The sequence below is a fragment of the Watersipora subatra genome, unplaced genomic scaffold, assembly GCF_963576615.1.
Source record: "Watersipora subatra unplaced genomic scaffold, tzWatSuba1.1 SCAFFOLD_128, whole genome shotgun sequence".
Classification (NCBI taxonomy): Eukaryota; Metazoa; Bryozoa; class Gymnolaemata; order Cheilostomatida; family Watersiporidae; genus Watersipora; species Watersipora subatra.
The window spans coordinates 150698-172865 of NW_027045347.1; the positions used below are offsets into that span (position 1 = coordinate 150698).

Genomic DNA, 22168 nt, shown 5'->3' on the forward strand with positions numbered 1-22168 from the left:
AAAAGAAAATCTTAACGCGAGTTTCTTGAGCTATTACGCCGCGCAAAATGAAAACGAATCGAAATTATATCCTCTTTAAAATGCACGGGTAGCAGCGGCGCATGGCTGGTGAAGATGAGGAGATTGAAGCTAGCCGGATAGCATCAAGTACTAATAATATTCATATTATCCAGTTTCGGCTAAAACCTTTGAATGGAAATGATTTTTTATTTTATATCAAAAGATAGAGCGAATTAAAAGACTTTTAAATGGAAATGATTTTTTATTTTATATCAAAAGATAGAGCGAATTAAAAGACTTTTAAATGGAAATGATTTTTTATTTTATATCAAAAGATAGAGCGAATTAAAAGACTTTTAAATGGAAATGATTTTTTGTTTTAAATCAAGAGATAGAGCGAATTAAAAGACTTTTAAATGGAAATGATTTTTTATTTTACATCAAGAGATAGAGCGAATTAAAAGACTTTCAAGCGGAAATGATTTTTTATTTTACATCAAGAGATAGAGCGAATTAAAAGACTTTCAAGCGGAAATGATTTTTTATTCTATATCAAGAGATAGAGTGAATTAAAGAAGCTTGAAAATTCTAAATTAGTATAATTTTGATAAAAACTAAAGGTCTACAGCACCCGGTATTCCCAGGCGGTCACCCATCCAAGTACTAACCGGGCTCGACGTTGCTTAGCTTCAGTGATCGGACGAGAACTGGCGTTTTCAACGTGATATGGCCGTAGACATTTAGTAAGCTTCAACAGACGCTAATGAGAAACGTGGCAATAATCAGCGAACGCCCATTGGACAATATAGTCACGGCTTGGTGAGCATTATTATAACTCTGCGTTAATAGCGTGTCTCGAAGAGCGCATCAGTGTCTACGGCCATATCACGTTGAAAACGCCAGTTCTCGTCCGATCACTGAAGCTAAGCAACGTCGAGCCCGGTTAGTACTTGGATGGGTGACCGCCTGGGAATACCGGGTGCTGTAGACTTTTTATTTATTTTTACATCTTGCTATCTTCATCGCGATCTTCGCGCTATCTTCATCTACATGTACATGTACATGTACATGTTCATGTACATGAACATGTACTACGTATGCGTTATATATATATACATATACTATGTACTATGTACTATGTACTATGTACTATGTACTACGTACGTGTAGTGTGTAACAGTATATATAACTTTGCTGCTGCATTTCCGCGTCAAAACCCTTCTGGCAAGCGTGATCAATTAAAGCGCGACACTTTTTGTAGTCGAAGGATGTACTCTACTCGTGTATAACGAAAACTGTTGCAGCGTCCGATCTCAACATAAAAATAACATATTCTCACTTTTAATCCGAAGAAATCTCTTTTAAAGGAAGTTTGTTACTTTTTCTCGACATAAAGTGACGCGCTATCGTAGATCTTATTAGTTTACCGGCTATCTAATGTCTACGCGTGTAAAGACAGGTGAGTAGAAAGCGCCGTTCTTTGGCTTGTTCTTCTCATCTACGAGTTCGAAAGAAAACAGCCCTACATAGAAAGCTTTTACTTACGCGAACAGGTGTGTTAAAAAGATGTTCACGTCGAACCAAATAAAGCGATGCTTTAGAAATGGTGTAATAGCCTCCAAACGAGTACGCTCGCGTTCGACCGCCGCGCGAGTAGCTTCAACTCCTAACGAAACAATCGTAGTACGTCTACTATATACACGTGTAAATTAGGATTCGTTTGCTCTCTTAACATCTGAAAGAGCGGTTAATCGCGCTGCAACGAAACATTCATGCGTACCATGTAAACTAGGATTCGTTCGCTCTCTCAATATTTGAAAGAGCGGTCAATCGCGCTGCCGGTTATTCGTCCAGCTCGCTCATTAGCTATGAAAAGCTATCGAGTTACTTCGAACGCATAGCTTAAAACTTTGCCATTGCGTAACGAATATTCCCGGCTCAAACGAATCGTTGATATTGTGCAAATTAGGAGTCGTGTGTACTCTCATACTTCGACGGCGTGGTTGTTCGCGCTCGATAATATTCGACTCGTTCACTCATTGGCTAAACGCATAGCGTTCAAGATCTCGCCGATTCGTACGAAGGTTGCAGGCTCGTTACCGCCGCTTCACGCGCTTTAGATTATTTCGTCAGCATTTTGAAAACTACGGTAAATATTTTCCTTTTAAATAATTATAATCGCGTGGAAATGACCTTACGCGAAAGTAGGCTTTTCGCTAGAGATAATTCCGCAAAGATAAAAACTGATGGAGCAACCTTAGCTACGCGCTGGCCCGCGCTCATCACCGAACTTAGTTGCCGTCGTAACGTAGATTCCACGTTCCGGTTTGTAATTCGTTTCGAAACTTTTTGACACAATTTACCTTTTAGACTTTTACGCATCCGCGAGTACGGTTTTGTTTCATCACGATCGAAGACGATCGCTCGAGTTTACATTACGAGAATGCGTATTTTGCGGCGAAAGGCCGAGTCGAGTTTCGTTTAGTTATTTATTTTAGCTTTTAGGTAAACTCGTAACGCCGACATACGAGTTGCGCAATTAAAAGGAAATCTTAACGCGAGTTTCTTGAGCTATTACGCCGCGCAAAATGAAAACGAATCGAAATTATATCCTCTTTAAAATGCACGGGTAGCAGCGGCGCATGGCTGGTGAAGATGAGGAGATTGAAGCTAGCCGGATAGCATCAAGTACTAATAATAATCATATTATCCAGTTTCGGCTAAAACCTTTGAATGGAAATGATTTTTTATTTTATATCAAAAGATAGAGCGAATTAAAAGACTTTTAAATGGAAATGATTTTTTATTTTATATCAAAAGATAGAGCGAATTAAAAGACTTTTAAATGGAAATGATTTTTTGTTTTAAATCAAGAGATAGAGCGAATTAAAAGACTTTTAAATGGAAATGATTTTTTATTTTACATCAAGAGATAGAGCGAATTAAAAGACTTTCAAGCGGAAATGATTTTTTATTTTACATCAAGAGATAGAGCGAATTAAAAGACTTTCAAGCGGAAATGATTTTTTATTCTATATCAAGAGATAGAGTGAATTAAAGAAGCTTGAAAATTCTAAATTAGTATAATTTTGATAAAAACTAAAGGTCTACAGCACCCGGTATTCCCAGGCGGTCACCCATCCAAGTACTAACCGGGCTCGACGTTGCTTAGCTTCAGTGATCGGACGAGAACTGGCGTTTTCAACGTGATATGGCCGTAGACATTTAGTAAGCTTCAACAGACGCTAATGAGAAACGTGGCAATAATCAGCGAACGCCCATTGGACAATATAGTCACGGCTTGGTGAGCATTATTATAACTCTGCGTTAATAGCGTGTCTCGAAGAGCGCATCAGTGTCTACGGCCATATCACGTTGAAAACGCCAGTTCTCGTCCGATCACTGAAGCTAAGCAACGTCGAGCCCGGTTAGTACTTGGATGGGTGACCGCCTGGGAATACCGGGTGCTGTAGACTTTTTATTTATTTTTACATCTTGCTATCTTCATCGCGATCTTCGCGCTATCTTCATCTACATGTACATGTACATGTACATGTTCATGTACATGAACATGTACTACGTATGCGTTATATATATATACATATACTATGTACTATGTACTATGTACTATGTACTACGTACGTGTAGTGTGTAACAGTATATATAACTTTGCTGCTGCATTTCCGCGTCAAAACCCTTCTGGCAAGCGTGATCAATTAAAGCGCGACACTTTTTGTAGTCGAAGGATGTACTCTACTCGTGTATAACGAAAACTGTTGCAGCGTCCGATCTCAACATAAAAATAACATATTCTCACTTTTAATCCGAAGAAATCTCTTTTAAAGGAAGTTTGTTACTTTTTCTCGACATAAAGTGACGCGCTATCGTAGATCTTATTAGTTTACCGGCTATCTAATGTCTACGCGTGTAAAGACAGGTGAGTAGAAAGCGCCGTTCTTTGGCTTGTTCTTCTCATCTACGAGTTCGAAAGAAAACAGCCCTACATAGAAAGCTTTTACTTACGCGAACAGGTGTGTTAAAAAGATGTTCACGTCGAACCAAATAAAGCGATGCTTTAGAAATGGTGTAATAGCCTCCAAACGAGTACGCTCGCGTTCGACCGCCGCGCGAGTAGCTTCAACTCCTAACGAAACAATCGTAGTACGTCTACTATATACACGTGTAAATTAGGATTCGTTTGCTCTCTCAACATCTGAAAGAGCGGTTAATCGCGCTGCAACGAAACATTCATGCGTACCATGTAAATTAGGATTCGTTCGCTCTCTCAATATTTGAAAGAGCGGTCAATCGCGCTGCCGGTTATTCGTCCAGCTCGCTCATTAGCTATGAAAAGCTATCGAGTTACTTCGAACGTATAGCTTAAAACTTTGCCATTGCGTAACGAATATTCCCGGCTCAAACGAATCGTTGATATTGTGCAAATTAGGAGTCGTGTGTACTCTCATACTTCGATGGCGTGGTTGTTCGCGCTCGATAATATTCGACTCGTTCACTCATTGGCTAAACGCATAGCGTTCAAGATCTCGCCGATTCGTACGAAGGTTGCAGGCTTGTTACCGCCGCTTCACGCGCTTTAGATTATTTCGTCAGCATTTTGAAAACTACGGTAAATATTTTCCTTTTAAATAATTATAATTGCGTGGAAATGACCTTACGCGAAAGTAGGCTTTTCGCTAGAGATAGTTCCGCAAAGATAAAAACTGATGGAGCAACCTTAGCTACGCGCTGGCCCGCGCTCATCACCGAACTTAGTTGCCGTCGTAACGTAGATTCCACGTTCCGGTTTGTAAATCGTTTCGAAACTTTTTGACACAATTTACCTTTTAGACTTTTACGCATCCGCGAGTACGGTTTTGTTTCATCACGATCGAAGACGATCGCTCGAGTTTACATTACGAGAATGCGTATTTTGCGGCGAAAGGCCGAGTCGAGTTTCGTTTAGTTATTTATTTTAGCTTTTAGGTAAACTCGTAACGCCGACATACGAGTTGCGCAATTAAAAGAAAATCTTAACGCGAGTTTCTTGAGCTATTACGCCGCGCAAAATGAAAACGAATCGAAATTATATCCTCTTTAAAATGCACGGGTAGCAGCGGCGCATGGCTGGTGAAGATGAGGAGATTGAAGCTAGCCGGATAGCATCAAGTACTAATAATATTCATATTATCCAGTTTCGGCTAAAACCTTTGAATGGAAATGATTTTTTATTTTATATCAAAAGATAGAGCGAATTAAAAGACTTTTAAATGGAAATGATTTTTTATTTTATATCAAAAGATAGAGCGAATTAAAAGACTTTTAAATGGAAATGATTTTTTATTTTATATCAAAAGATAGAGCGAATTAAAAGACTTTTAAATGGAAATGATTTTTTGTTTTAAATCAAGAGATAGAGCGAATTAAAAGACTTTTAAATGGAAATGATTTTTTATTTTACATCAAGAGATAGAGCGAATTAAAAGACTTTCAAGCGGAAATGATTTTTTATTCTATATCAAGAGATAGAGTGAATTAAAGAAGCTTGAAAATTCTAAATTAGTATAATTTTGATAAAAACTAAAGGTCTACAGCACCCGGTATTCCCAGGCGGTCACCCATCCAAGTACTAACCGGGCTCGACGTTGCTTAGCTTCAGTGATCGGACGAGAACTGGCGTTTTCAACGTGATATGGCCGTAGACATTTAGTAAGCTTCAACAGACGCTAATGAGAAACGTGGCAATAATCAGCGAACGCCCATTGGACAATATAGTCACGGCTTGGTGAGCATTATTATAACTCTGCGTTAATAGCGTGTCTCGAAGAGCGCATCAGTGTCTACGGCCATATCACGTTGAAAACGCCAGTTCTCGTCCGATCACTGAAGCTAAGCAACGTCGAGCCCGGTTAGTACTTGGATGGGTGACCGCCTGGGAATACCGGGTGCTGTAGACTTTTTATTTATTTTTACATCTTGCTATCTTCATCGCGATCTTCGCGCTATCTTCATCTACATGTACATGTACATGTTCATGTACATGAACATGTACTACGTATGCGTTATATATATATACATATACTATGTACTATGTACTATGTACTATGTACTACGTACGTGTAGTGTGTAACAGTATATATAACTTTGCTGCTGCATTTCCGCGTCAAAACCCTTCTGGCAAGCGTGATCAATTAAAGCGCGACACTTTTTGTAGTCGAAGGATGTACTCTACTCGTGTATAACGAAAACTGTTGCAGCGTCCGATCTCAACATAAAAATAACATATTCTCACTTTTAATCCGAAGAAATCTCTTTTAAAGGAAGTTTGTTACTTTTTCTCGACATAAAGTGACGCGCTATCGTAGATCTTATTAGTTTACCGGCTATCTAATGTCTACGCGTGTAAAGACAGGTGAGTAGAAAGCGCCGTTCTTTGGCTTGTTCTTCTCATCTACGAGTTCGAAAGAAAACAGCCCTACATAGAAAGCTTTTACTTACGCGAACAGGTGTGTTAAAAAGATGTTCACGTCGAACCAAATAAAGCGATGCTTTAGAAATGGTGTAATAGCCTCCAAACGAGTACGCTCGCGTTCGACCGCCGCGCGAGTAGCTTCAACTCCTAACGAAACAATCGTAGTACGTCTACTATATACACGTGTAAATTAGGATTCGTTTGCTCTCTCAACATCTGAAAGAGCGGTTAATCGCGCTGCAACGAAACATTCATGCGTACCATGTAAATTAGGATTCGTTCGCTCTCTCAATATTTGAAAGAGCGGTCAATCGCGCTGCCGGTTATTCGTCCAGCTCGCTCATTAGCTATGAAAAGCTATCGAGTTACTTCGAACGTATAGCTTAAAACTTTGCCATTGCGTAACGAATATTCCCGGCTCAAACGAATCGTTGATATTGTGCAAATTAGGAGTCGTGTGTACTCTCATACTTCGATGGCGTGGTTGTTCGCGCTCGATAATATTCGACTCGTTCACTCATTGGCTAAACGCATAGCGCTCAAGATCTCGCCGATTCGTACGAAGGTTGCAGGCTCGTTACCGCCGCTTCACGCGCTTTAGATTATTTCGTCAGCATTTTGAAAACTACGGTAAATATTTTCCTTTTAAATAATTATAATTGCGTGGAAATGACCTTACGCGAAAGTAGGCTTTTCGCTAGAGATAGTTCCGCAAAGATAAAAACTGATGGAGCAACCTTAGCTACGCGCTGGCCCGCGCTCATCACCGAACTTAGTTGCCGTCGTAACGTAGATTCCACGTTCCGGTTTGTAAATCGTTTCGAAACTTTTTGACACAATTTACCTTTTAGACTTTTACGCATCCGCGAGTACGGTTTTGTTTCATCACGATCGAAGACGATCGCTCGAGTTTACATTACGAGAATGCGTATTTTGCGGCGAAAGGCCGAGTCGAGTTTCGTTTAGTTATTTATTTTAGCTTTTAGGTAAACTCGTAACGCCGACATACGAGTTGCGCAATTAAAAGAAAATCTTAACGCGAGTTTCTTGAGCTATTACGCCGCGCAAAATGAAAACGAATCGAAATTATATCCTCTTTAAAATGCACGGGTAGCAGCGGCGCATGGCTGGTGAAGATGAGGAGATTGAAGCTAGCCGGATAGCATCAAGTACTAATAATATTCATATTATCCAGTTTCGGCTAAAACCTTTGAATGGAAATGATTTTTTATTTTATATCAAAAGATAGAGCGAATTAAAAGACTTTTAAATGGAAATGATTTTTTATTTTATATCAAAAGATAGAGCGAATTAAAAGACTTTTAAATGGAAATGATTTTTTGTTTTAAATCAAGAGATAGAGCGAATTAAAAGACTTTTAAATGGAAATGATTTTTTATTTTACATCAAGAGATAGAGCGAATTAAAAGACTTTCAAGCGGAAATGATTTTTTATTTTACATCAAGAGATAGAGCGAATTAAAAGACTTTCAAGCGGAAATGATTTTTTATTCTATATCAAGAGATAGAGTGAATTAAAGAAGCTTGAAAATTCTAAATTAGTATAATTTTGATAAAAACTAAAGGTCTACAGCACCCGGTATTCCCAGGCGGTCACCCATCCAAGTACTAACCGGGCTCGACGTTGCTTAGCTTCAGTGATCGGACGAGAACTGGCGTTTTCAACGTGATATGGCCGTAGACATTTAGTAAGCTTCAACAGACGCTAATGAGAAACGTGGCAATAATCAGCGAACGCCCATTGGACAATATAGTCACGGCTTGGTGAGCATTATTATAACTCTGCGTTAATAGCGTGTCTCGAAGAGCGCATCAGTGTCTACGGCCATATCACGTTGAAAACGCCAGTTCTCGTCCGATCACTGAAGCTAAGCAACGTCGAGCCCGGTTAGTACTTGGATGGGTGACCGCCTGGGAATACCGGGTGCTGTAGACTTTTTATTTATTTTTACATCTTGCTATCTTCATCGCGATCTTCGCGCTATCTTCATCTACATGTACATGTACATGTACATGTTCATGTACATGAACATGTACTACGTATGCGTTATATATATATACATATACTATGTACTATGTACTATGTACTATGTACTACGTACGTGTAGTGTGTAACAGTATATATAACTTTGCTGCTGCATTTCCGCGTCAAAACCCTTCTGGCAAGCGTGATCAATTAAAGCGCGACACTTTTTGTAGTCGAAGGATGTACTCTACTCGTGTATAACGAAAACTGTTGCAGCGTCCGATCTCAACATAAAAATAACATATTCTCACTTTTAATCCGAAGAAATCTCTTTTAAAGGAAGTTTGTTACTTTTTCTCGACATAAAGTGACGCGCTATCGTAGATCTTATTAGTTTACCGGCTATCTAATGTCTACGCGTGTAAAGACAGGTGAGTAGAAAGCGCCGTTCTTTGGCTTGTTCTTCTCATCTACGAGTTCGAAAGAAAACAGCCCTACATAGAAAGCTTTTACTTACGCGAACAGGTGTGTTAAAAAGATGTTCACGTCGAACCAAATAAAGCGATGCTTTAGAAATGGTGTAATAGCCTCCAAACGAGTACGCTCGCGTTCGACCGCCGCGCGAGTAGCTTCAACTCCTAACGAAACAATCGTAGTACGTCTACTATATACACGTGTAAATTAGGATTCGTTTGCTCTCTCAACATCTGAAAGAGCGGTTAATCGCGCTGCAACGAAACATTCATGCGTACCATGTAAATTAGGATTCGTTCGCTCTCTCAATATTTGAAAGAGCGGTCAATCGCGCTGCCGGTTATTCGTCCAGCTCGCTCATTAGCTATGAAAAGCTATCGAGTTACTTCGAACGTATAGCTTAAAACTTTGCCATTGCGTAACGAATATTCCCGGCTCAAACGAATCGTTGATATTGTGCAAATTAGGAGTCGTGTGTACTCTCATACTTCGATGGCGTGGTTGTTCGCGCTCGATAATATTCGACTCGTTCACTCATTGGCTAAACGCATAGCGTTCAAGATCTCGCCGATTCGTACGAAGGTTGCAGGCTCGTTACCGCCGCTTCACGCGCTTTAGATTATTTCGTCAGCATTTTGAAAACTACGGTAAATATTTTCCTTTTAAATAATTATAATTGCGTGGAAATGACCTTACGCGAAAGTAGGCTTTTCGCTAGAGATAGTTCCGCAAAGATAAAAACTGATGGAGCAACCTTAGCTACGCGCTGGCCCGCGCTCATCACCGAACTTAGTTGCCGTCGTAACGTAGATTCCACGTTCCGGTTTGTAAATCGTTTCGAAACTTTTTGACACAATTTACCTTTTAGACTTTTACGCATCCGCGAGTACGGTTTTGTTTCATCACGATCGAAGACGATCGCTCGAGTTTACATTACGAGAATGCGTATTTTGCGGCGAAAGGCCGAGTCGAGTTTCGTTTAGTTATTTATTTTAGCTTTTAGGTAAACTCGTAACGCCGACATACGAGTTGCGCAATTAAAAGAAAATCTTAACGCGAGTTTCTTGAGCTATTACGCCGCGCAAAATGAAAACGAATCGAAATTATATCCTCTTTAAAATGCACGGGTAGCAGCGGCGCATGGCTGGTGAAGATGAGGAGATTGAAGCTAGCCGGATAGCATCAAGTACTAATAATATTCATATTATCCAGTTTCGGCTAAAACCTTTGAATGGAAATGATTTTTTATTTTATATCAAAAGATAGAGCGAATTAAAAGACTTTTAAATGGAAATGATTTTTTATTTTATATCAAAAGATAGAGCGAATTAAAAGACTTTTAAATGGAAATGATTTTTTATTTTATATCAAAAGATAGAGCGAATTAAAAGACTTTTAAATGGAAATGATTTTTTGTTTTAAATCAAGAGATAGAGCGAATTAAAAGACTTTTAAATGGAAATGATTTTTTATTTTACATCAAGAGATAGAGCGAATTAAAAGACTTTCAAGCGGAAATGATTTTTTATTCTATATCAAGAGATAGAGTGAATTAAAGAAGCTTGAAAATTCTAAATTAGTATAATTTTGATAAAAACTAAAGGTCTACAGCACCCGGTATTCCCAGGCGGTCACCCATCCAAGTACTAACCGGGCTCGACGTTGCTTAGCTTCAGTGATCGGACGAGAACTGGCGTTTTCAACGTGATATGGCCGTAGACATTTAGTAAGCTTCAACAGACGCTAATGAGAAACGTGGCAATAATCAGCGAACGCCCATTGGACAATATAGTCACGGCTTGGTGAGCATTATTATAACTCTGCGTTAATAGCGTGTCTCGAAGAGCGCATCAGTGTCTACGGCCATATCACGTTGAAAACGCCAGTTCTCGTCCGATCACTGAAGCTAAGCAACGTCGAGCCCGGTTAGTACTTGGATGGGTGACCGCCTGGGAATACCGGGTGCTGTAGACTTTTTATTTATTTTTACATCTTGCTATCTTCATCGCGATCTTCGCGCTATCTTCATCTACATGTACATGTACATGTACATGTTCATGTACATGAACATGTACTACGTATGCGTTATATATATATATACATATACTATGTACTATGTACTATGTACTATGTACTACGTACGTGTAGTGTGTAACAGTATATATAACTTTGCTGCTGCATTTCCGCGTCAAAACCCTTCTGGCAAGCGTGATCAATTAAAGCGCGACACTTTTTGTAGTCGAAGGATGTACTCTACTCGTGTATAACGAAAACTGTTGCAGCGTCCGATCTCAACATAAAAATAACATATTCTCACTTTTAATCCGAAGAAATCTCTTTTAAAGGAAGTTTGTTACTTTTTCTCGACATAAAGTGACGCGCTATCGTAGATCTTATTAGTTTACCGGCTATCTAATGTCTACGCGTGTAAAGACAGGTGAGTAGAAAGCGCCGTTCTTTGGCTTGTTCTTCTCATCTACGAGTTCGAAAGAAAACAGCCCTACATAGAAAGCTTTTACTTACGCGAACAGGTGTGTTAAAAAGATGTTCACGTCGAACCAAATAAAGCGATGCTTTAGAAATGGTGTAATAGCCTCCAAACGAGTACGCTCGCGTTCGACCGCCGCGCGAGTAGCTTCAACTCCTAACGAAACAATCGTAGTACGTCTACTATATACACGTGTAAATTAGGATTCGTTTGCTCTCTTAACATCTGAAAGAGCGGTTAATCGCGCTGCAACGAAACATTCATGCGTACCATGTAAACTAGGATTCGTTCGCTCTCTCAATATTTGAAAGAGCGGTCAATCGCGCTGCCGGTTATTCGTCCAGCTCGCTCATTAGCTATGAAAAGCTATCGAGTTACTTCGAACGTATAGCTTAAAACTTTGCCATTGCGTAACGAATATTCCCGGCTCAAACGAATCGTTGATATTGTGCAAATTAGGAGTCGTGTGTACTCTCATACTTCGATGGCGTGGTTGTTCGCGCTCGATAATATTCGACTCGTTCACTCATTGGCTAAACGCATAGCGTTCAAGATCTCGCCGATTCGTACGAAGGTTGCAGGCTCGTTACCGCCGCTTCACGCGCTTTAGATTATTTCGTCAGCATTTTGAAAACTACGGTAAATATTTTCCTTTTAAATAATTATAATTGCGTGGAAATGACCTTACGCGAAAGTAGGCTTTTCGCTAGAGATAGTTCCGCAAAGATAAAAACTGATGGAGCAACCTTAGCTACGCGCTGGCCCGCGCTCATCACCGAACTTAGTTGCCGTCGTAACGTAGATTCCACGTTCCGGTTTGTAAATCGTTTCGAAACTTTTTGACACAATTTACCTTTTAGACTTTTACGCATCCGCGAGTACGGTTTTGTTTCATCACGATCGAAGACGATCGCTCGAGTTTACATTACGAGAATGCGTATTTTGCGGCGAAAGGCCGAGTCGAGTTTCGTTTAGTTATTTATTTTAGCTTTTAGGTAAACTCGTAACGCCGACATACGAGTTGCGCAATTAAAAGAAAATCTTAACGCGAGTTTCTTGAGCTATTACGCCGCGCAAAATGAAAACGAATCGAAATTATATCCTCTTTAAAATGCACGGGTAGCAGCGGCGCATGGCTGGTGAAGATGAGGAGATTGAAGCTAGCCGGATAGCATCAAGTACTAATAATATTCATATTATCCAGTTTCGGCTAAAACCTTTGAATGGAAATGATTTTTTATTTTATATCAAAAGATAGAGCGAATTAAAAGACTTTTAAATGGAAATGATTTTTTATTTTATATCAAAAGATAGAGCGAATTAAAAGACTTTTAAATGGAAATGATTTTTTATTTTATATCAAAAGATAGAGCGAATTAAAAGACTTTTAAATGGAAATGATTTTTTGTTTTAAATCAAGAGATAGAGCGAATTAAAAGACTTTTAAATGGAAATGATTTTTTATTTTACATCAAGAGATAGAGCGAATTAAAAGACTTTCAAGCGGAAATGATTTTTTATTTTACATCAAGAGATAGAGCGAATTAAAAGACTTTCAAGCGGAAATGATTTTTTATTCTATATCAAGAGATAGAGTGAATTAAAGAAGCTTGAAAATTCTAAATTAGTATAATTTTGATAAAAACTAAAGGTCTACAGCACCCGGTATTCCCAGGCGGTCACCCATCCAAGTACTAACCGGGCTCGACGTTGCTTAGCTTCAGTGATCGGACGAGAACTGGCGTTTTCAACGTGATATGGCCGTAGACATTTAGTAAGCTTCAACAGACGCTAATGAGAAACGTGGCAATAATCAGCGAACGCCCATTGGACAATATAGTCACGGCTTGGTGAGCATTATTATAACTCTGCGTTAATAGCGTGTCTCGAAGAGCGCATCAGTGTCTACGGCCATATCACGTTGAAAACGCCAGTTCTCGTCCGATCACTGAAGCTAAGCAACGTCGAGCCCGGTTAGTACTTGGATGGGTGACCGCCTGGGAATACCGGGTGCTGTAGACTTTTTATTTATTTTTACATCTTGCTATCTTCATCGCGATCTTCGCGCTATCTTCATCTACATGTACATGTACATGTACATGTACATGTTCATGTACATGAACATGTACTACGTATGCGTTATATATATATACATATACTATGTACTATGTACTATGTACTATGTACTACGTACGTGTAGTGTGTAACAGTATATATAACTTTGCTGCTGCATTTCCGCGTCAAAACCCTTCTGGCAAGCGTGATCAATTAAAGCGCGACACTTTTTGTAGTCGAAGGATGTACTCTACTCGTGTATAACGAAAACTGTTGCAGCGTCCGATCTCAACATAAAAATAACATATTCTCACTTTTAATCCGAAGAAATCTCTTTTAAAGGAAGTTTGTTACTTTTTCTCGACATAAAGTGACGCGCTATCGTAGATCTTATTAGTTTACCGGCTATCTAATGTCTACGCGTGTAAAGACAGGTGAGTAGAAAGCGCCGTTCTTTGGCTTGTTCTTCTCATCTACGAGTTCGAAAGAAAACAGCCCTACATAGAAAGCTTTTACTTACGCGAACAGGTGTGTTAAAAAGATGTTCACGTCGAACCAAATAAAGCGATGCTTTAGAAATGGTGTAATAGCCTCCAAACGAGTACGCTCGCGTTCGACCGCCGCGCGAGTAGCTTCAACTCCTAACGAAACAATCGTAGTACGTCTACTATATACACGTGTAAATTAGGATTCGTTTGCTCTCTTAACATCTGAAAGAGCGGTTAATCGCGCTGCAACGAAACATTCATGCGTACCATGTAAACTAGGATTCGTTCGCTCTCTCAATATTTGAAAGAGCGGTCAATCGCGCTGCCGGTTATTCGTCCAGCTCGCTCATTAGCTATGAAAAGCTATCGAGTTACTTCGAACGCATAGCTTAAAACTTTGCCATTGCGTAACGAATATTCCCGGCTCAAACGAATCGTTGATATTGTGCAAATTAGGAGTCGTGTGTACTCTCATACTTCGACGGCGTGGTTGTTCGCGCTCGATAATATTCGACTCGTTCACTCATTGGCTAAACGCATAGCGTTCAAGATCTCGCCGATTCGTACGAAGGTTGCAGGCTCGTTACCGCCGCTTCACGCGCTTTAGATTATTTCGTCAGCATTTTGAAAACTACGGTAAATATTTTCCTTTTAAATAATTATAATCGCGTGGAAATGACCTTACGCGAAAGTAGGCTTTTCGCTAGAGATAATTCCGCAAAGATAAAAACTGATGGAGCAACCTTAGCTACGCGCTGGCCCGCGCTCATCACCGAACTTAGTTGCCGTCGTAACGTAGATTCCACGTTCCGGTTTGTAAATCGTTTAGAAACTTTTTGACACAATTTACCTTTTAGACTTTTACGCATCCGCGAGTACGGTTTTGTTTCATCACGATCGAAGACGATCGCTCGAGTTTACATTACGAGAATGCGTATTTTGCGGCGAAAGGCCGAGTCGAGTTTCGTTTAGTTATTTATTTTAGCTTTTAGGTAAACTCGTAACGCCGACATACGAGTTGCGCAATTAAAAGAAAATCTTAACGCGAGTTTCTTGAGCTATTACGCCGCGCAAAATGAAAACGAATCGAAATTATATCCTCTTTAAAATGCACGGGTAGCAGCGGCGCATGGCTGGTGAAGATGAGGAGATTGAAGCTAGCCGGATAGCATCAAGTACTAATAATATTCATATTATCCAGTTTCGGCTAAAACCTTTGAATGGAAATGATTTTTTATTTTATATCAAAAGATAGAGCGAATTAAAAGACTTTTAAATGGAAATGATTTTTTATTTTATATCAAAAGATAGAGCGAATTAAAAGACTTTTAAATGGAAATGATTTTTTATTTTATATCAAAAGATAGAGCGAATTAAAAGACTTTTAAATGGAAATGATTTTTTGTTTTAAATCAAGAGATAGAGCGAATTAAAAGACTTTTAAATGGAAATGATTTTTTATTTTACATCAAGAGATAGAGCGAATTAAAAGACTTTCAAGCGGAAATGATTTTTTATTTTACATCAAGAGATAGAGCGAATTAAAAGACTTTCAAGCGGAAATGATTTTTTATTCTATATCAAGAGATAGAGTGAATTAAAGAAGCTTGAAAATTCTAAATTAGTATAATTTTGATAAAAACTAAAGGTCTACAGCACCCGGTATTCCCAGGCGGTCACCCATCCAAGTACTAACCGGGCTCGACGTTGCTTAGCTTCAGTGATCGGACGAGAACTGGCGTTTTCAACGTGATATGGCCGTAGACATTTAGTAAGCTTCAACAGACGCTAATGAGAAACGTGGCAATAATCAGCGAACGCCCATTGGACAATATAGTCACGGCTTGGTGAGCATTATTATAACTCTGCGTTAATAGCGTGTCTCGAAGAGCGCATCAGTGTCTACGGCCATATCACGTTGAAAACGCCAGTTCTCGTCCGATCACTGAAGCTAAGCAACGTCGAGCCCGGTTAGTACTTGGATGGGTGACCGCCTGGGAATACCGGGTGCTGTAGACTTTTTATTTATTTTTACATCTTGCTATCTTCATCGCGATCTTCGCGCTATCTTCATCTACATGTACATGTACATGTACATGTTCATGTACATGAACATGTACTACGTATGCGTTATATATATATACATATACTATGTACTATGTACTATGTACTACGTACGTGTAGTGTGTAACAGTATATATAACTTTGCTGCTGCATTTCCGCGTCAAAACCCTTCTGGCAAGCGTGATCAATTAAAGCGCGACACTTTTTGTAGTCGAAGGATGTACTCTACTCGTGTATAACGAAAACTGTTGCAGCGTCCGATCTCAACATAAAAATAACATATTCTCACTTTTAATCCGAAGAAATCTCTTTTAAAGGAAGTTTGTTACTTTTTCTCGACATAAAGTGACGCGCTATCGTAGATCTTATTAGTTTACCGGCTATCTAATGTCTACGCGTGTAAAGACAGGTGAGTAGAAAGCGCCGTTCTTTGGCTTGTTCTTCTCATCTACGAGTTCAAAAGAAAACAGCCCTACATAGAAAGCTTTTACTTACGCGAACAGGTGTGTTAAAAAGATGTTCACGTCGAACCAAATAAAGCGATGCTTTAGAAATGGTGTAATAGCCTCCAAACGAGTACGCTCGCGTTCGACCGCCGCGCGAGTAGCTTCAACTCCTAACGAAACAATCGTAGTACGTCTACTATATACACGTGTAAATTAGGATTCGTTTGCTCTCTCAACATCTGAAAGAGCGGTTAATCGCGCTGCAACGAAACATTCATGCGTACCATGTAAATTAGGATTCGTTCGCTCTCTCAATATTTGAAAGAGCGGTCAATCGCGCTGCCGGTTATTCGTCCAGCTCGCTCATTAGCTATGAAAAGCTATCGAGTTACTTCGAACGTATAGCTTAAAACTTTGCCATTGCGTAACGAATATTCCCGGCTCAAACGAATCGTTGATATTGTGCAAATTAGGAGTCGTGTGTACTCTCATACTTCGATGGCGTGGTTGTTCGCGCTCGATAATATTCGACTCGTTCACTCATTGGCTAAACGCATAGCGTTCAAGATCTCGCCGATTCGTACGAAGGTTGCAGGCTCGTTACCGCCGCTTCACGCGCTTTAGATTATTTCGTCAGCATTTTGAAAACTACGGTAAATATTTTCCTTTTAAATAATTATAATTGCGTGGAAATGACCTTACGCGAAAGTAGGCTTTTCGCTAGAGATAGTTCCGCAAAGATAAAAACTGATGGAGCAACCTTAGCTACGCGCTGGCCCGCGCTCATCACCGAACTTAGTTGCCGTCGTAACGTAGATTCCACGTTCCGGTTTGTAAATCGTTTCGAAACTTTTTGACACAATTTACCTTTTAGACTTTTACGCATCCGCGAGTACGGTTTTGTTTCATCACGATCGAAGACGATCGCTCGAGTTTACATTACGAGAATGCGTATTTTGCGGCGAAAGGCCGAGTCGAGTTTCGTTTAGTTATTTATTTTAGCTTTTAGGTAAACTCGTAACGCCGACATACGAGTTGCGCAATTAAAAGGAAATCTTAACGCGAGTTTCTTGAGCTATTACGCCGCGCAAAATGAAAACGAATCGAAATTATATCCTCTTTAAAATACACGGGTAGCAGCGGCGCATGGCTGGTGAAGATGAGGAGATTGAAGCTAGCCGGATAGCATCAAGTACTAATAATAATCATATTATCCAGTTTCGGCTAAAACCTTTGAATGGAAATGATTTTTTATTTTATATCAAAAGATAGAGCGAATTAAAAGACTTTTAAATGGAAATGATTTTTTATTTTATATCAAAAGATAGAGCGAATTAAAAGACTTTTAAATGGAAATGATTTTTTGTTTTAAATCAAGAGATAGAGCGAATTAAAAGACTTTTAAATGGAAATGATTTTTTATTTTACATCAAGAGATAGAGCGAATTAAAAGACTTTCAAGCGGAAATGATTTTTTATTTTACATCAAGAGATAGAGCGAATTAAAAGACTTTCAAGCGGAAATGATTTTTTATTCTATATCAAGAGATAGAGTGAATTAAAGAAGCTTGAAAATTCTAAATTAGTATAATTTTGATAAAAACTAAAGGTCTACAGCACCCGGTATTCCCAGGCGGTCACCCATCCAAGTACTAACCGGGCTCGACGTTGCTTAGCTTCAGTGATCGGACGAGAACTGGCGTTTTCAACGTGATATGGCCGTAGACATTTAGTAAGCTTCAACAGACGCTAATGAGAAACGTGGCAATAATCAGCGAACGCCCATTGGACAATATAGTCACGGCTTGGTGAGCATTATTATAACTCTGCGTTAATAGCGTGTCTCGAAGAGCGCATCAGTGTCTACGGCCATATCACGTTGAAAACGCCAGTTCTCGTCCGATCACTGAAGCTAAGCAACGTCGAGCCCGGTTAGTACTTGGATGGGTGACCGCCTGGGAATACCGGGTGCTGTAGACTTTTTATTTATTTTTACATCTTGCTATCTTCATCGCGATCTTCGCGCTATCTTCATCTACATGTACATGTACATGTACATGTTCATGTACATGAACATGTACTACGTATGCGTTATATATATATACTATGTACTATGTACTATGTACTATGTACTACGTACGTGTAGTGTGTAACAGTATATATAACTTTGCTGCTGCATTTCCGCGTCAAAACCCTTCTGGCAAGCGTGATCAATTAAAGCGCGACACTTTTTGTAGTCGAAGGATGTACTCTACTCGTGTATAACGAAAACTGTTGCAGCGTCCGATCTCAACATAAAAATAACATATTCTCACTTTTAATCCGAAGAAATCTCTTTTAAAGGAAGTTTGTTACTTTTTCTCGACATAAAGTGACGCGCTATCGTAGATCTTATTAGTTTACCGGCTATCTAATGTCTACGCGTGTAAAGACAGGTGAGTAGAAAGCGCCGTTCTTTGGCTTGTTCTTCTCATCTACGAGTTCGAAAGAAAACAGCCCTACATAGAAAGCTTTTACTTACGCGAACAGGTGTGTTAAAAAGATGTTCACGTCGAACCAAATAAAGCGATGCTTTAGAAATGGTGTAATAGCCTCCAAACGAGTACGCTCGCGTTCGACCGCCGCGCGAGTAGCTTCAACTCCTAACGAAACAATCGTAGTACGTCTACTATATACACGTGTAAATTAGTATTCGTTTGCTCTCTCAACATCTGAAAGAGCGGTTAATCGCGCTGCAACGAAACATTCATGCGTACCATGTAAATTAGGATTCGTTCGCTCTCTCAATATTTGAAAGAGCGGTCAATCGCGCTGCCGGTTATTCGTCCAGCTCGCTCATTAGCTATGAAAAGCTATCGAGTTACTTCGAACGTATAGCTTAAAACTTTGCCATTGCGTAACGAATATTCCCGGCTCAAACGAATCGTTGATATTGTGCAAATTAGGAGTCGTGTGTACTCTCATACTTCGATGGCGTGGTTGTTCGCGCTCGATAATATTCGACTCGTTCACTCATTGGCTAAACGCATAGCGCTCAAGATCTCGCCGATTCGTACGAAGGTTGCAGGCTCGTTACCGCCGCTTCACGCGCTTTAGATTATTTCGTCAGCATTTTGAAAACTACGGTAAATATTTTCCTTTTAAATAATTATAATTGCGTGGAAATGACCTTACGCGAAAGTAGGCTTTTCGCTAGAGATAGTTCCGCAAAGATAAAAACTGATGGAGCAACCTTAGCTACGCGCTGGCCCGCGCTCATCACCGAACTTAGTTGCCGTCGTAACGTAGATTCCACGTTCCGGTTTGTAAATCGTTTCGAAACTTTTTGACACAATTTACCTTTTAGACTTTTACGCATCCGCGAGTACGGTTTTGTTTCATCACGATCGAAGACGATCGCTCGAGTTTACATTACGAGAATGCGTATTTTGCGGCGAAAGGCCGAGTCGAGTTTCGTTTAGTTATTTATTTTAGCTTTTAGGTAAACTCGTAACGCCGACATACGAGTTGCGCAATTAAAAGAAAATCTTAACGCGAGTTTCTTGAGCTATTACGCCGCGCAAAATGAAAACGAATCGAAATTATATCCTCTTTAAAATGCACGGGTAGCAGCGGCGCATGGCTGGTGAAGATGAGGAGATTGAAGCTAGCCGGATAGCATCAAGTACTAATAATATTCATATTATCCAGTTTCGGCTAAAACCTTTGAATGGAAATGATTTTTTATTTTATATCAAAAGATAGAGCGAATTAAAAGACTTTTAAATGGAAATGATTTTTTATTTTATATCAAAAGATAGAGCGAATTAAAAGACTTTTAAATGGAAATGATTTTTTATTTTATATCAAAAGATAGAGCGAATTAAAAGACTTTTAAATGGAAATGATTTTTTGTTTTAAATCAAGAGATAGAGCGAATTAAAAGACTTTTAAATGGAAATGATTTTTTATTTTACATCAAGAGATAGAGCGAATTAAAAGACTTTCAAGCGGAAATGATTTTTTATTTTACATCAAGAGATAGAGCGAATTAAAAGACTTTCAAGCGGAAATGATTTTTTATTCTATATCAAGAGATAGAGTGAATTAAAGAAGCTTGAAAATTCTAAATTAGTATAATTTTGATAAAAACTAAAGGTCTACAGCACCCGGTATTCCCAGGCGGTCACCCATCCAAGTACTAACCGGGCTTGACGTTGCTTAGCTTCAGTGATCGGACGAGAACTGGCGTTTTCAACGTGATATGGCCGTAGACATTTAGTAAGCTTCAACAGACGCTAATGAGAAACGTGGCAATAATCAGCGAACGCCCATTGGACAATATAGTCACGGCTTGGTGAGCATTATTATAACTCTGCGTTAATAGCGTGTCTCGAAGAGCGCATCAGTGTCTACGGCCATATCACGTTGAAAACGCCAGTTCTCGTCCGATCACTGAAGCTAAGCAACGTCGAGCCCGGTTAGTACTTGGATGGGTGACCGCCTGGGAATACCGGGTGCTGTAGACTTTTTATTTATTTTTACATCTTGCTATCTTCATCGCGATCTTCGCGCTATCTTCATCTACATGTACATGTACATGTACATGTTCATGTACATGAACATGTACTACGTATGCGTTATATATATATACATATACTATGTACTATGTACTATGTACTATGTACTACGTACGTGTAGTGTGTAACAGTATATATAACTTTGCTGCTGCATTTCCGCGTCAAAACCCTTCTGGCAAGCGTGATCAATTAAAGCGCGACACTTTTTGTAGTCGAAGGATGTACTCTACTCGTGTATAACGAAAACTGTTGCAGCGTCCGATCTCAACATAAAAATAACATATTCTCACTTTTAATCCGAAGAAATCTCTTTTAAAGGAAGTTTGTTACTTTTTCTCGACATAAAGTGACGCGCTATCGTAGATCTTATTAGTTTACCGGCTATCTAATGTCTACGCGTGTAAAGACAGGTGAGTAGAAAGCGCCGTTCTTTGGCTTGTTCTTCTCATCTACGAGTTCGAAAGAAAACAGCCCTACATAGAAAGCTTTTACTTACGCGAACAGGTGTGTTAAAAAGATGTTCACGTCGAACCAAATAAAGCGATGCTTTAGAAATGGTGTAATAGCCTCCAAACGAGTACGCTCGCGTTCGACCGCCGCGCGAGTAGCTTCAACTCCTAACGAAACAATCGTAGTACGTCTACTATATACACGTGTAAATTAGGATTCGTTTGCTCTCTCAACATCTGAAAGAGCGGTTAATCGCGCTGCAACGAAACATTCATGCGTACCATGTAAATTAGGATTCGTTCGCTCTCTCAATATTTGAAAGAGCGGTCAATCGCGCTGCCGGTTATTCGTCCAGCTCGCTCATTAGCTATGAAAAGCTATCGAGTTACTTCGAACGTATAGCTTAAAACTTTGCCATTGCGTAACGAATATTCCCGGCTCAAACGAATCGTTGATATTGTGCAAATTAGGAGTCGTGTGTACTCTCATACTTCGATGGCGTGGTTGTTCGCGCTCGATAATATTCGACTCGTTCACTCATTGGCTAAACGCATAGCGTTCAAGATCTCGCCGATTCGTACGAAGGTTGCAGGCTCGTTACCGCCGCTTCACGCGCTTTAGATTATTTCGTCAGCATTTTGAAAACTACGGTAAATATTTTCCTTTTAAATAATTATAATTGCGTGGA

The 22168-nt window shown here is 39.6% G+C and overlaps 18 non-coding genes across 18 annotated transcripts; 9 read left to right on the top strand and 9 right to left on the bottom strand.

The window, feature by feature from the left end:
* Nucleotides 1-619: 619 nt before the first annotated feature.
* LOC137410209 (5S ribosomal RNA) lies at nt 620-738 on the bottom strand. Its single transcript, XR_010981021.1, has one exon. It is a non-coding gene; the product is annotated as a 5S ribosomal RNA (ribosomal RNA).
* A 134-nt stretch (nt 739-872) lies between these two features.
* LOC137410290 (5S ribosomal RNA) lies at nt 873-991 on the top strand. The gene has a single exon (XR_010981099.1). It is a non-coding gene; the product is annotated as a 5S ribosomal RNA (ribosomal RNA).
* A 2113-nt stretch (nt 992-3104) lies between these two features.
* LOC137410210 (5S ribosomal RNA) lies at nt 3105-3223 on the bottom strand. Its single transcript, XR_010981022.1, has one exon. It is a non-coding gene; the product is annotated as a 5S ribosomal RNA (ribosomal RNA).
* A 134-nt stretch (nt 3224-3357) lies between these two features.
* Nucleotides 3358-3476, top strand: LOC137410291 (5S ribosomal RNA). Its single transcript, XR_010981100.1, has one exon. It is a non-coding gene; the product is annotated as a 5S ribosomal RNA (ribosomal RNA).
* Nucleotides 3477-5582: 2106 nt separating this feature from the next.
* LOC137410211 (5S ribosomal RNA) lies at nt 5583-5701 on the bottom strand. Its single transcript, XR_010981023.1, has one exon. It is a non-coding gene; the product is annotated as a 5S ribosomal RNA (ribosomal RNA).
* A 134-nt stretch (nt 5702-5835) lies between these two features.
* LOC137410292 (5S ribosomal RNA) lies at nt 5836-5954 on the top strand. Its single transcript, XR_010981101.1, has one exon. It is a non-coding gene; the product is annotated as a 5S ribosomal RNA (ribosomal RNA).
* Nucleotides 5955-8054: 2100 nt separating this feature from the next.
* On the bottom strand, nt 8055-8173 carry LOC137410212 (5S ribosomal RNA). The gene has a single exon (XR_010981024.1). It is a non-coding gene; the product is annotated as a 5S ribosomal RNA (ribosomal RNA).
* Nucleotides 8174-8307: 134 nt separating this feature from the next.
* On the top strand, nt 8308-8426 carry LOC137410293 (5S ribosomal RNA). The gene has a single exon (XR_010981102.1). It is a non-coding gene; the product is annotated as a 5S ribosomal RNA (ribosomal RNA).
* A 2106-nt stretch (nt 8427-10532) lies between these two features.
* Nucleotides 10533-10651, bottom strand: LOC137410213 (5S ribosomal RNA). Its single transcript, XR_010981025.1, has one exon. It is a non-coding gene; the product is annotated as a 5S ribosomal RNA (ribosomal RNA).
* A 134-nt stretch (nt 10652-10785) lies between these two features.
* LOC137410295 (5S ribosomal RNA) lies at nt 10786-10904 on the top strand. Its single transcript, XR_010981104.1, has one exon. It is a non-coding gene; the product is annotated as a 5S ribosomal RNA (ribosomal RNA).
* A 2164-nt stretch (nt 10905-13068) lies between these two features.
* LOC137410215 (5S ribosomal RNA) lies at nt 13069-13187 on the bottom strand. Its single transcript, XR_010981027.1, has one exon. It is a non-coding gene; the product is annotated as a 5S ribosomal RNA (ribosomal RNA).
* A 134-nt stretch (nt 13188-13321) lies between these two features.
* On the top strand, nt 13322-13440 carry LOC137410296 (5S ribosomal RNA). The gene has a single exon (XR_010981105.1). It is a non-coding gene; the product is annotated as a 5S ribosomal RNA (ribosomal RNA).
* Nucleotides 13441-15608: 2168 nt separating this feature from the next.
* Nucleotides 15609-15727, bottom strand: LOC137410216 (5S ribosomal RNA). Its single transcript, XR_010981028.1, has one exon. It is a non-coding gene; the product is annotated as a 5S ribosomal RNA (ribosomal RNA).
* A 134-nt stretch (nt 15728-15861) lies between these two features.
* LOC137410297 (5S ribosomal RNA) lies at nt 15862-15980 on the top strand. The gene has a single exon (XR_010981106.1). It is a non-coding gene; the product is annotated as a 5S ribosomal RNA (ribosomal RNA).
* A 2099-nt stretch (nt 15981-18079) lies between these two features.
* On the bottom strand, nt 18080-18198 carry LOC137410217 (5S ribosomal RNA). Its single transcript, XR_010981029.1, has one exon. It is a non-coding gene; the product is annotated as a 5S ribosomal RNA (ribosomal RNA).
* Nucleotides 18199-18332: 134 nt separating this feature from the next.
* Nucleotides 18333-18451, top strand: LOC137410298 (5S ribosomal RNA). The gene has a single exon (XR_010981107.1). It is a non-coding gene; the product is annotated as a 5S ribosomal RNA (ribosomal RNA).
* Nucleotides 18452-20607: 2156 nt separating this feature from the next.
* On the bottom strand, nt 20608-20726 carry LOC137410326 (5S ribosomal RNA). Its single transcript, XR_010981133.1, has one exon. It is a non-coding gene; the product is annotated as a 5S ribosomal RNA (ribosomal RNA).
* Nucleotides 20727-20860: 134 nt separating this feature from the next.
* On the top strand, nt 20861-20979 carry LOC137410299 (5S ribosomal RNA). The gene has a single exon (XR_010981108.1). It is a non-coding gene; the product is annotated as a 5S ribosomal RNA (ribosomal RNA).
* Nucleotides 20980-22168: the final 1189 nt, after the last annotated feature.